At 39.2% G+C, this 10,637-nt stretch overlaps 1 long non-coding RNA gene across 6 annotated transcripts; it reads left to right on the top strand.

The window, feature by feature from the left end:
- The first annotated feature begins 208 nt into the window (after positions 1-208).
- LOC138188993 (uncharacterized) lies at positions 209-3,348 on the top strand. 6 transcript variants are annotated; one of them, XR_011175796.1, is made up of 3 exons: positions 209-2,252; positions 2,357-2,935; positions 3,038-3,348. It is a non-coding gene; the product is annotated as an uncharacterized LOC138188993 (long non-coding RNA). The 6 variants fall into 6 exon arrangements; XR_011175795.1 differs by having other exon boundaries at positions 2,987-3,348; XR_011175792.1 differs by lacking the exon at positions 3,038-3,348 and having other exon boundaries at positions 209-1,832; positions 1,886-2,252; positions 2,357-3,011.
- Positions 3,349-10,637: the final 7,289 nt, after the last annotated feature.

Raw genomic sequence — 10,637 nt, 5'->3', positions numbered from 1 at the left:
AGTTTTCAAATAAAGTTGTAAAACCAATCAATTTGACTAATGTGTTAGTTGTAGTGTTAATAAACATTCTCTAAATGTTTATATAATTATGGAAGATTAGAATGTACAAGTATAAAATGTACAAAATATTCAGTGTTAAGAACTTGTTTGAATAATTAAGGATGGAAATCACTATACTACACTATAACACGAAGTAAGACTTCAGTCAATTTGACTGCTTCTACTGTTATAGTATAATACAATGTAACAGGTATACACTAAAAAGTAGAACTGCTGTGTTAATACAAGAATAACCCGTACTGTGAGAATGAAGGGTGACGCAAAGCGTTGAAACGCGACCAGACGCAAAATAGTACACTTTTGGGACATCCACGTTTCTGTCGTTAACAACGTCGTCGCAGTTTTCGCCGGGTCGGGAACGTCTTCGTCGGACGCGACGTCACGTGTAGGGTGGCTAACAACTTGAGGGGATAATTAGCGCCGGAGATAGTTAATCAGTCAAGAGAGAGAGAGAACAGCATCCCCCGCGCGTCGCTAACGGCGAACGCGACCTGTCGTCTCCTTATTAAAGCCAAACAGAAGTGTCTGGCGTTGTGACGTCATTATTAATTCAAGAACGCCCGCCGCTAACGACCGCAGTAATTACTCGCCGATGCGGGAATTCTGTTCGTCGGTCCGACACAAGAAGAATGAACGCCGAGATACGTTCGATGCTTCTTGCAATGTGCGTCAGTTGTTGCATCTTTCTCCTCTTTTCTTTTCTCGTCCTGATAGATTTATGATCATGAAGCCTTGATTATTCTGAAATCAGCCAGATACACAGCTTAGCCAGAAGAATGTACAGTCTGTAAGAATCTTCCTTTACCAGATCTTCGAACCAAGTTAGCCAACGAAGTGGATAGTTTCGTTAATCTAAAGAATTTCTCATATCCTGGCTACTCTCGTAATGGCTTATCTATCATCCTTCCAATCGGTCGAGCAGAATCTCGTGCAGCCGCCATACGGATATCGTATGAAGGGAAGGAACTGAGAAAACCGTGTGCCGCGAAACCGTATGAAAGATACGAATATCAATTGGCGATAGAAAATCCCACCGCGAGCAACAACAACGTTTGAGAAATATGGCCAGCAGCCAAGTCCAAGTCCTTGATCCTAGGTACTTATCACCCCCTTGCTGGAGCAACCGTTGGCCGCCTGTAGTACGCCGAGTGTGTACACAATTTTGAACAACTTTCTTCCTTTTGCCGGGATAGCTGGCAGCGATAAATTTGCCGCGGAGCTTTTAAAAGAAAAGGAGGAAAGAAAGACACGTGGAGCGTATAGATACGCGTGCTAGCGAGAGCAAAGAATAAGTAAGAGGAAGAAGAAAGAGAAAAGGAAATATATAGAATAGCGTGGAATAGCGTGAAACACGCGACGATGGGTAACGTTGCAGGTTAGGGTAGGTTAGGATGAACGTTAGGTAGGCACAAGATCGGCTCCCAGGTTTCACATCCGACTTGTCAGTTACGTCACGTCACGTCACGGTGCGTCACGGCGCCCGGCACGTACAGATACAATGCGGTTGCCGAACCCATAAATCGCTCAAACGCCGCTCCTGCAATGGACGCCGGTTACGTGGACGAAATGCAAAACCAATTGCACCCGAATTCTACCGCCTGTACCTTTCGACCACCCTCCGCGTCGTACCTGCATGATTTCTCTTGACAGCATTCTCGTGTCTTGCCGGCCAAATTCTGCCGGAACTTATTATAATGAGACGTTTTCTCAGCGTTTTCGAGGAACATGATATTCTTCAAAGAAGAATCTACGTTAAAGCAATTCTTATTAAAGTAGATGATATTCCTCAAAGAAAACAGTCTACGTTAAAACAATTCTTATTAAGGTACACGATATTCTTCAAAGAACAGAGTCTACGTTAAAGCAATTCTTATTAAGGTAGATGATATTCTTCAAAGAAAAGAGTCTACGTTAAAGCAATTCTTATTAAGGTACACGATATCCTTCAAAGAAAAGATTCTACGTTAAAGCAATTTTTATTAAAGTAGATGATATTCTTCGAAGAAAAGAGTCTACGTTAAAGCAATTCTTATTAAGGTAGACGATATTCCTCAAAGAAAAGAGTCTACGTTAAAGCAATTCTTATTAAGGTAGACGATATTCTTCAAAGAAGAATCTACGTTAAAGCAATTCTTATTAAGGTAGATGATATTCTTCAAAAAAGAATCTACGTTAAAGCAATTCTTAATAAGGTACATGATATTCCTCAAAGAAGAATCTACTTTGAAGCAATTCTTATTAAGGTAGACGATATTCTTCAAAGAAAAGAGTCTACGTTAAAGCAATTTTTATTAAGGTAAATGATATTGTTCAAAGAAAAGAGTCTACGTTAAAGCAATTCTTATCAAGATACATGATATTGTTCAAAGAAGAATCTACGTTAAAGCAATTCTTATTAAGGTAGACGATATTCCTCAAAGAAAAGAGTCTACGTTAAAGCAATTCTTATTAAGGTAGACGATATTCTTCAAAGAAGAATCTATGTTAAAGCAATTTTTATTAAGTTACACGATATCCTTCAAAGAAAAGAGTCTACATTAAAGCAATTCTTATTAAGGTAGACGATATTCTTCAAAGAAAAGAGTCTACGTTAAAGCAATTCTTATCAAGATACATGATATTCCTCAAAGAAAAGAGTCTACGTTAAAGCAATTCTTATTAAGTTACACGATATCCTTCAAAGAAAAGAGTCTACGTTAAAGCAATTCTTATTAAGGTACACGATATTCTTCAAAGAAAAGAGTCTACATTAAAGCAATTCTTATTAAGGTAGACGATATTCCTCAAAGAAAAGAGTCTACGTTAAAGCAATTCTTATTAAGGTAGACGATATTCCTCAAAGAAAAGAGTCTACGTTAAAGCAATTTTTATTAAGGTAGATGATATTGTTCAAAAAAGAATCTACGTTAAAGCAATTCTTATTAAGGTAGATGATATTCTTCAAAGAAGAATCTACGTTAAAGCAATTCTTATTAAGTTACACGATATCCTTCAAAGAAAAGAGTCTACATTAAAGCAATTCTTATTAAGGTAGACGATATTCTACAAAGAAAAGAGTCTACGTTAAAACAATAAGAATCATGTACCTTGCATATTATGAAATCGTTTAAATTCTTAAAGAATTAAGGAAATTCCGACAGAACAGAAATTGATATTATTATAGATACTTTGCGTGTAATTATAAAGAGACATAATTATATGTCTGTTAAAATAATAATGAAAGGGTCGTCATTATTATTCTATCTATTATTCGATCAAAAATTGTTCTTTTCCAGTCTCAGTAGTTTATTTTCAGATGCTCTAAGTGTGGAAGGAATGCTTTGATTCTGCATACTTTATTTATAACTATATTAATAAATTAATTAATTTGTTATAAAGTAACGATGAAAGAGTTTCCTTATTTATTTTTATTTATTGATTTATTTTTTTTTATTAGAAATTTTTCTTTTCTAATCCTATCAGCTGTTCTTCCAATATTTTACACAAATGTTTCTTTACTGCATTTTATCCTCTGTCATTTTTAACAATATTAGGTCGTCCGAAAAGTTTCTTTCGTTTCATAAATTGATAATAGACGAACAACAATTTCTGTTTTGTATTATTTTATTGAATCAGGTATGCTCCATTTCGTTATATTTCTATTATCATAAACTAATATAATACAAAAAAAACATTGTTCGTCTATTATTTCCTTACAAAACGAAAGAAACCATTCAAACAACCTAATTACAAACATTTCCAAATTAGGTAAATTACTCTTCAATAATTTATTCGTAATCGACAGAAACTTCCAGCGGTAAAACTACATTAAAAGACGAATATAAAATTAAAATAGGAATTCGAACCGGAGATCGGAGGCGACGGTGGTAAAACGTTAACGTGCGAGCGCCAGCAATGGAAGCAAGAGAGCAGCAAGTGGCTCGTACGTCAGCCGGTGGCTCGTAAACGTCAGCGGTGGTGCTCGTAAACGTAAACGCGATGCTATAAGGGGATGTAGAATGGCGCAGCCGGAGAGTCGCCATAACATAACAGTTAAAGAGATACACATAGAGAGAAAGACGATCCATTTAGCGGTTTAAATGCGGTTGTTACGGCATCCTATGCAACGAAACAATCTGTCGCATTCTCTCTAGCTCTCCAGAAGATTTAGGACCAACCCCTGGCTTACGTTTTGTCACGAGCCATGAAATTTTTTCAATTCCTGTAACGTGTTCTCTCTTTGTAGTCGACATTCTTTCCCTGTTCACTTTTCTTCTCTATTATTCCATTCTTATCGAAATTAGAATATCGACACTGTACAGTGAACTATTGAACTAATCAACGTGACTGGAATTAGATTTTTTTTAATTATTAAAAGTGGACGAGGAAGTGGTAATGTGTACTGGTTTGTTTTCCAGCTTTCCATGGAATGTTTAAATATTAAAGTTGAATATTGAAAGATAATTTTGATGTTAATTATGGAGAAGTAACAGTAATTTTGATTTATAACTGTGCATGTTCATTTATAAGAAATTTAGTATGAAATGAAATAAATTTTGTATGTTAAAACACACAAAGTTCAAATATACAAAACTAATGAAGCTTCTTAAAAGTAGAAGAATCTACTAATATTCAGAGTACAGTTCTATTCATAAAATTAGTTGATGAAACAAACCTCTGTTTAAATCCATTCCTCCAGTTACATTTTGCAAGAGGGAAATGTTAAAAGACACAGAATTCAAATATACAAAACTAATGAAGCTTCTTAGAAGTAGAAGAATCTACTAATATTCAGAGTACAGTTCTATTCATATAATAATTAGTTGATGAAAGAAACCTCTGCTTAACTCCATTTCTCTAGTTACAGTTTGGAAAAGAGAAATGTTAAAACACACAGAATTCAAATATGCAAAACTCATGAAGCTTCTTAAAAGTAGAAGAATCTACTAATATTCAGAGTACAGTTCTATTCATAAAATTAGTTGATGAAACAAACCTCTGTTTAAATCCATTCCTCCAGTTACATTTTGCAAAAGGGAAATGTTAAAACACACAAAATCCAAATATGCAATATGCAAATGCATCAGGACTAATGAAGCTTCTTAGAAGTAGAAGAATCTACTAATATTCACAGTAGAATCCTAATCATAAAATAATTAGTTGATGAAAGAAACCTCTGCTTAACTCCATTTCTCTAGTTACAATTTGCAAAAGGGAAATGTTAAAAAACACAAAATTCAAATATACAAAACTAATGAAGCTTCTTAAAAGTAGAAGAATCTACTAATATTCACAGTACAATCCTAATCATAAAATAATTAGTTGATGAAAGAAACCTCTGCTCAAATCCATTTCTCTAGTTCCATCTTGCAAAAGAGAAATGTTAAAACACACAGAATTCAAATATATACAAAACTGATGAAGCTTCTTAAAAGTAGAAGAATCTACTAATATTCAGAGTACAGTTCTATTCATAAAATTAGTTGATGAAAGAAACCTCTGCTCAAATCCATTTCTCTAGTTCCATTTTGCAAAAGAGAAATGTTAAAACACACAAAATCCAAATATGCAATATGCAAATGCATCAGAACTAATGAAGCTTTTTAAAAGTAGAAGGATCTACTAATATTCAGAGTACAGTTCTATTCATAAAATAATTAGTTGATGAAACAAACCTCTGTTTAAATCCATTCCTCCAGTTACATTTTGCACAAGAGAAATGTTAAAACACACAAAATCCAAATATGCAATATCCAAATGCATCAGAACTAATGAAGCTTTTTAAAAGTAGAAGGATCTACTAATATTCAGAGTACAGTTCTATTCATAAAATAATTAGCTTTGAAAGAAACCTCTGCTCAAATCCATTTCTCTAGTTCCATTTTGCACAAGAGAAATGTTAAAACACACAAAATCCAAATATGCAATATGCAAATGCATCAGAACTAATGAAGCTTTTTAAAAGTAGAAGGATCTACTAATATTCAGAGTACAGTTCTATTCATAAAATAATTAGCTTTGAAAGAAACCTCTGCTCAAATCCATTTCTCTAGTTCCATTTTGCAAAAGAGAAATGTTAAAACACACAGAATCCAAATATACAAAACTGATGAAGCTCCTTAAAAGTAGAAGAATCTACTAATACTCAGAGTACAGTTCTATTCATAAAATAATTAGTTTTGAAAGAAACCTCTGCTCAAATCCATTTCTCCAGTTACATTCTGCAAAAGAGAAATTTATAAAAATTTATTCCTCCAATAAATCGAACCAACCATTATTATCCTTCTAGAGAAAATGAATAAGGAAAACGAGCGTGTCTTTCCACGACATTAGACAACGAGACTTACCGCGCTAATAATTCCAATTAAGGGGAAAGAGTTTATCAATGAACGAGAATGAATAGCAATTAGGGGGATGAGTCGTGGCCTGTCTGCCGACAGAATCAAAACCTAACGAGATAAATTCGTAGGGTGTAAGCGGAATAAGGAGATCCGATAAAGGCTGCGGGCCATCGTCGAGTGGGGTGGTCTTGCTGTTATTGAATGCCACGAAAGCACAGGCCATGCCGAGTTTTCAAGGGGGTAGTGATTAAACTGAGGGATGAATCCTAGGGATCCTGTGAGTGGGATGCCTCCAGAGGTAGCTACGTTCAACGTTCTGCAAGGGGTTGAAACAACGCCATTCTGTGTTTAATCATGTCTGACCGACTGAGGGGACAGTCGTTTCGGGGGTGGAATTTGCATAGTCGCCGTTCTCGGCCGTTTCTCTTCAATGGAAACAAAAACTCTGGATTTTCCTGGATTCTATCGTATACTAAATATAGTTGAACGTGGAAGATGTTTCAACGATCACGTTGAATGAAAATTGTTTTAACACATCGATGAAAAATATAATCTTCTCGATGATACTGTAATTTCAATTAATTTTTTTTAATCTTCTGCTCTTAGAGGAAACTGTGGTCGATTTACGAAAAATAATAATCCACAGGATACGAACGGATGGTGGGAATTTTCCGACAGTCAAGTGTTTGTTATTATACGCGCAGCGATATTTGTCCATTTATCGAAAGTGTCATCAATTTTATACTCGATTAAATTTTACAGTACACCAGAACCGAATGAATCACAATTAAATGGAAGAAATTATAATGTTAATTGATTCGCATGAATAATCGCACGCAAATACCCCTACGAATTGCTTTATAAATAACGCCATTAAATTACAAGGACGAAATTAAATCGACGATATTTAACAGGATCAGAACGGTGCCATAGTTGTCGAGAAACAACGATCGATTTTTGCCGTCGTTCGATTTTCACCGGGACCAGCCTGTAAACTTACAATTCTCTTTTTTATCCACTTTACACAGCACGAGTTTCGTCCAAAATTTTCACCATAATTAGGTCTGCGTACCTTCCATCTTTCGTACAGCGCCGCCATTTTGACGCCATTTTTCCGCCAGTTTGAGGTTAACCTCGACATACGCTACGAAAGCGGCGAAGGAAAGAGCGAAAGGAGAAGAAGAAGCAAGAAAGAAACGGACAAGTGTACAGTATATACACAGCGATATCTCAATCGCCGTATAAAAACCGGCAATAACTTGCGACGCCACCCAGAAACATGATTGCACGCATGGTGCGCCACGAAAACAAGAACCCTGAGAAACGCCAAAATTATGATAATGATTCGGAGCCGTTTTCAGTTAAGACATTAGGCGACGTGTATAATTTAGACAAAAAGCAGGCCCGCCGAGTAAAGACCGCAAAGTATCGATTCGTGGCCGCTCACGATAATAAACTTTAATACATATTATGCAGATTGGTGGCCGCATCAGCCCCGCGTCTACGCCTATGGCTGGCTTTCTCTCTTTTTACGGTGAAACGGCGGTGTTTATCAATACACCGTAAGCGGAGGAAAAATTTCTCTTGCCTCGTTATACAGGGTGGTTGGTAACTGGTGGTACAAGCGGGAAGGGGGTGATTCTAGACGAAAAAAGAAGTGGAAAATATAGAATAACAATTTTTCCTTCGACGCTTTGTTCTCGAGAAAATCCACTTTGAACTTTCGCTCGGTACGCCTGCACTTTATCGCGTTTCGTTACAACGGATCTCACTGTAGATCGTTGTCCCTATTGACGTCTTTTTTCCGTTCTATAAATTTTTATTTTATATTTTCGACTTCTTTTTTCGATCAGTTATCAACCACCCTGTATAATTATTTCCGCGTTGCTCGCTGATAAACGCGTGATGCAAACGGCCGAACAACGCAGCTCGCGTTACACAGCCAGCGATCGATAATTGAACGCGGCTGAAAATTCGTTCGTTCATCGCGGTGGACATCTTTTCACCGGCGTTTCAACGTCGATCGCATCGAGTCGAGGAACCGCGATATTTTCGTCGCTGCGTGCCAACCCCCCCCCCCCCAAACGACTATCGTCTTTGCTAGAACGTAGCAGGAATCGTTGACCACCGCAGAGAAAAATGAAATAAAATTGGTAGAAGTCGAGAGGGCAGAGAGAAGAAGAGGAAGAAAGAGAGTGAGAAAGCGAGTGAGAAGATGGTGGGGGCAAGGGGTGGGAGAAAAGAGGCGGTCGGCGAAGGGGAGGCTGATGGTACAAGAAGGATAATAACGCGTAGTTTCGATGAAGATTATAGGCGCGGATAAATGAATAGTTTACGAGCAGCGAAAATGAGACGGCTAAAATATTAAACGCTGCCTATGGACGCGGACACTCGAACCTTTGATATGCTGGTCGCCTGTAATAAAGCTCAATGTTAAATGTCTTTATTGCGTTTCTGGCCCTATCCTGCTATATACGGTAATTGATACGAGCAAACCTAAGGGCGAAACGCGCGCGGACTCCGCTTGTCCGCAAATTATACGCGGCGTACTCGCGCTAAAACGACAGACAGGTATTTAATAACCAGCTTTGGTAACGGCTTCATTCTTCGATGCGCCAGAGAGAGTATTTCTAGCGATCGCGCGGATTATCAGCATCGTGTCGACATCTTGAATTTTAATTCGAAACTGTTCGGCAAAGTATCGTTCGAATAGCCAAGAACGTACGTGATTTGCAGATGGCGCAACCGTACAAGTTACCTACAAAATAAGCAATAAGCAAGTGTGCCGTGTTTGTACAGGTCGCCTCGATACCATGTGCACATTTTTCTATCCGCCGGAGCAACGGGCTCGGCCCTGGTTTGACATTTCGCTTACAAAGCAGCTCATCAGTCCCCCGACGTGTCCGTCTGCGACGGCCGAACTGGACGAAGATTGAAATCAAGAAACCGAGCAAAACGAGGATCTCGCATACCGTAGGTAGGCAGGTTAGGCGTCAACCCAGCGGGAATATCTGGCGCGTAAGTACACGCTACGGGCATGTCCGTGACGCGCGTAGTGCATCCCGGAGGATGGAAAGAGAGGGGGAAGAGAGTGGTGCGCGTTGCGAGTGCGTCGGTGTGCGTGCTGAGACGGCGGTGTTCGTATCCGAAATGAATTGACCGGTGCGTGGTTGATGGACGTAGCGGGTGGCTCGTTATGCTTACAGCCGGCCCAGCAATCAAGAAGAATTCATACGAACCGCCTGACGTGTCGCTCATGATGGAGGCTCGAGCCACGTAGTCATCCATCTTTCAAGCTCTTCCGAGTGTTTGCTTTATTCGTAACCTGACGTAACGAAATGTTGCGTATCTCGTCGATTTTCCCTTCGTCCTACCACATACCGTACGTACCGACATTTCACGCTAATAAAACGAACAATCTCCGTCACAAATCCATACGAGTCCGCGTCTTTGCCATCTTTCGTCGATCACAAATCCCGAAAACCGAGCTTCGGGACGCGATAACGCGTCTTACAAGGTCATTGGTAACTGCTGATGCAAGCGGAAATTGAAGTCGAAAATATAGAATAAACATATAGAATAAACGTCCATGGAGACAACGATCCACAGTGAGATCCGTTACAACGATTCGTGACAAGTGCACGCGTACCGACCGCAAATTCAAAGTCGATTTTCTCGAAAACAGAGCCTCGAACGAAAAATGTTTATTCTATATTTTCCACTCCTTTTTTCGCCTAGAATCACCCCCTGTCCGCTTGTACCACCAATGACCCTGTACATGCTTGTGTTACGTATACATACGACTCGATTATTGCGAACCAATTAACAAGGCCACCGCCACGGCATCAGATTCTTCGCTTTCGAACGTTCCTTCTCCGTGTTGGAGGGGTGGAAAAGGTGGATGAAAGCGTCGTCTACGTCGGTCGGTGCAAAGAAGATCGGACAAGGAGGCGGCTAGAAGAGAAGAGCGACGAAGATGGGACGGGTGGACGTGGCTTGGGGGAGTTTTTCTCGTTCCCGGCTTCCGTCTCCTGGGACGCGAAGCGCGAGGATCTTTTTGCTCGCCTCGACGGAGGATCAGACGTCCCACTTTATCTCCGCCGACCCGTTCAAACTCCCTTCCTCCTGCTTCTGCTGCTCTACCCCCGTATCCCGTGTCGGTTCTACCCCTCCCCGAGCAACGCGCTCTATCCTGCCGCAACCCCCGTTGCGCCACGGTTTTCTACCCCAACTCTCTCTCTCTCTCTTCTCTCTGCC

The sequence above is a fragment of the Bombus flavifrons genome, chromosome 18, assembly GCF_040668555.2.
Source record: "Bombus flavifrons isolate JBK064 chromosome 18, iyBomFlav1_principal, whole genome shotgun sequence".
Taxonomy (NCBI): Eukaryota; Metazoa; Arthropoda; class Insecta; order Hymenoptera; family Apidae; genus Bombus; species Bombus flavifrons.
Note: the sequence above shows the minus strand (reverse complement) of the source record. Positions and strands in the feature narration are given on the sequence as shown.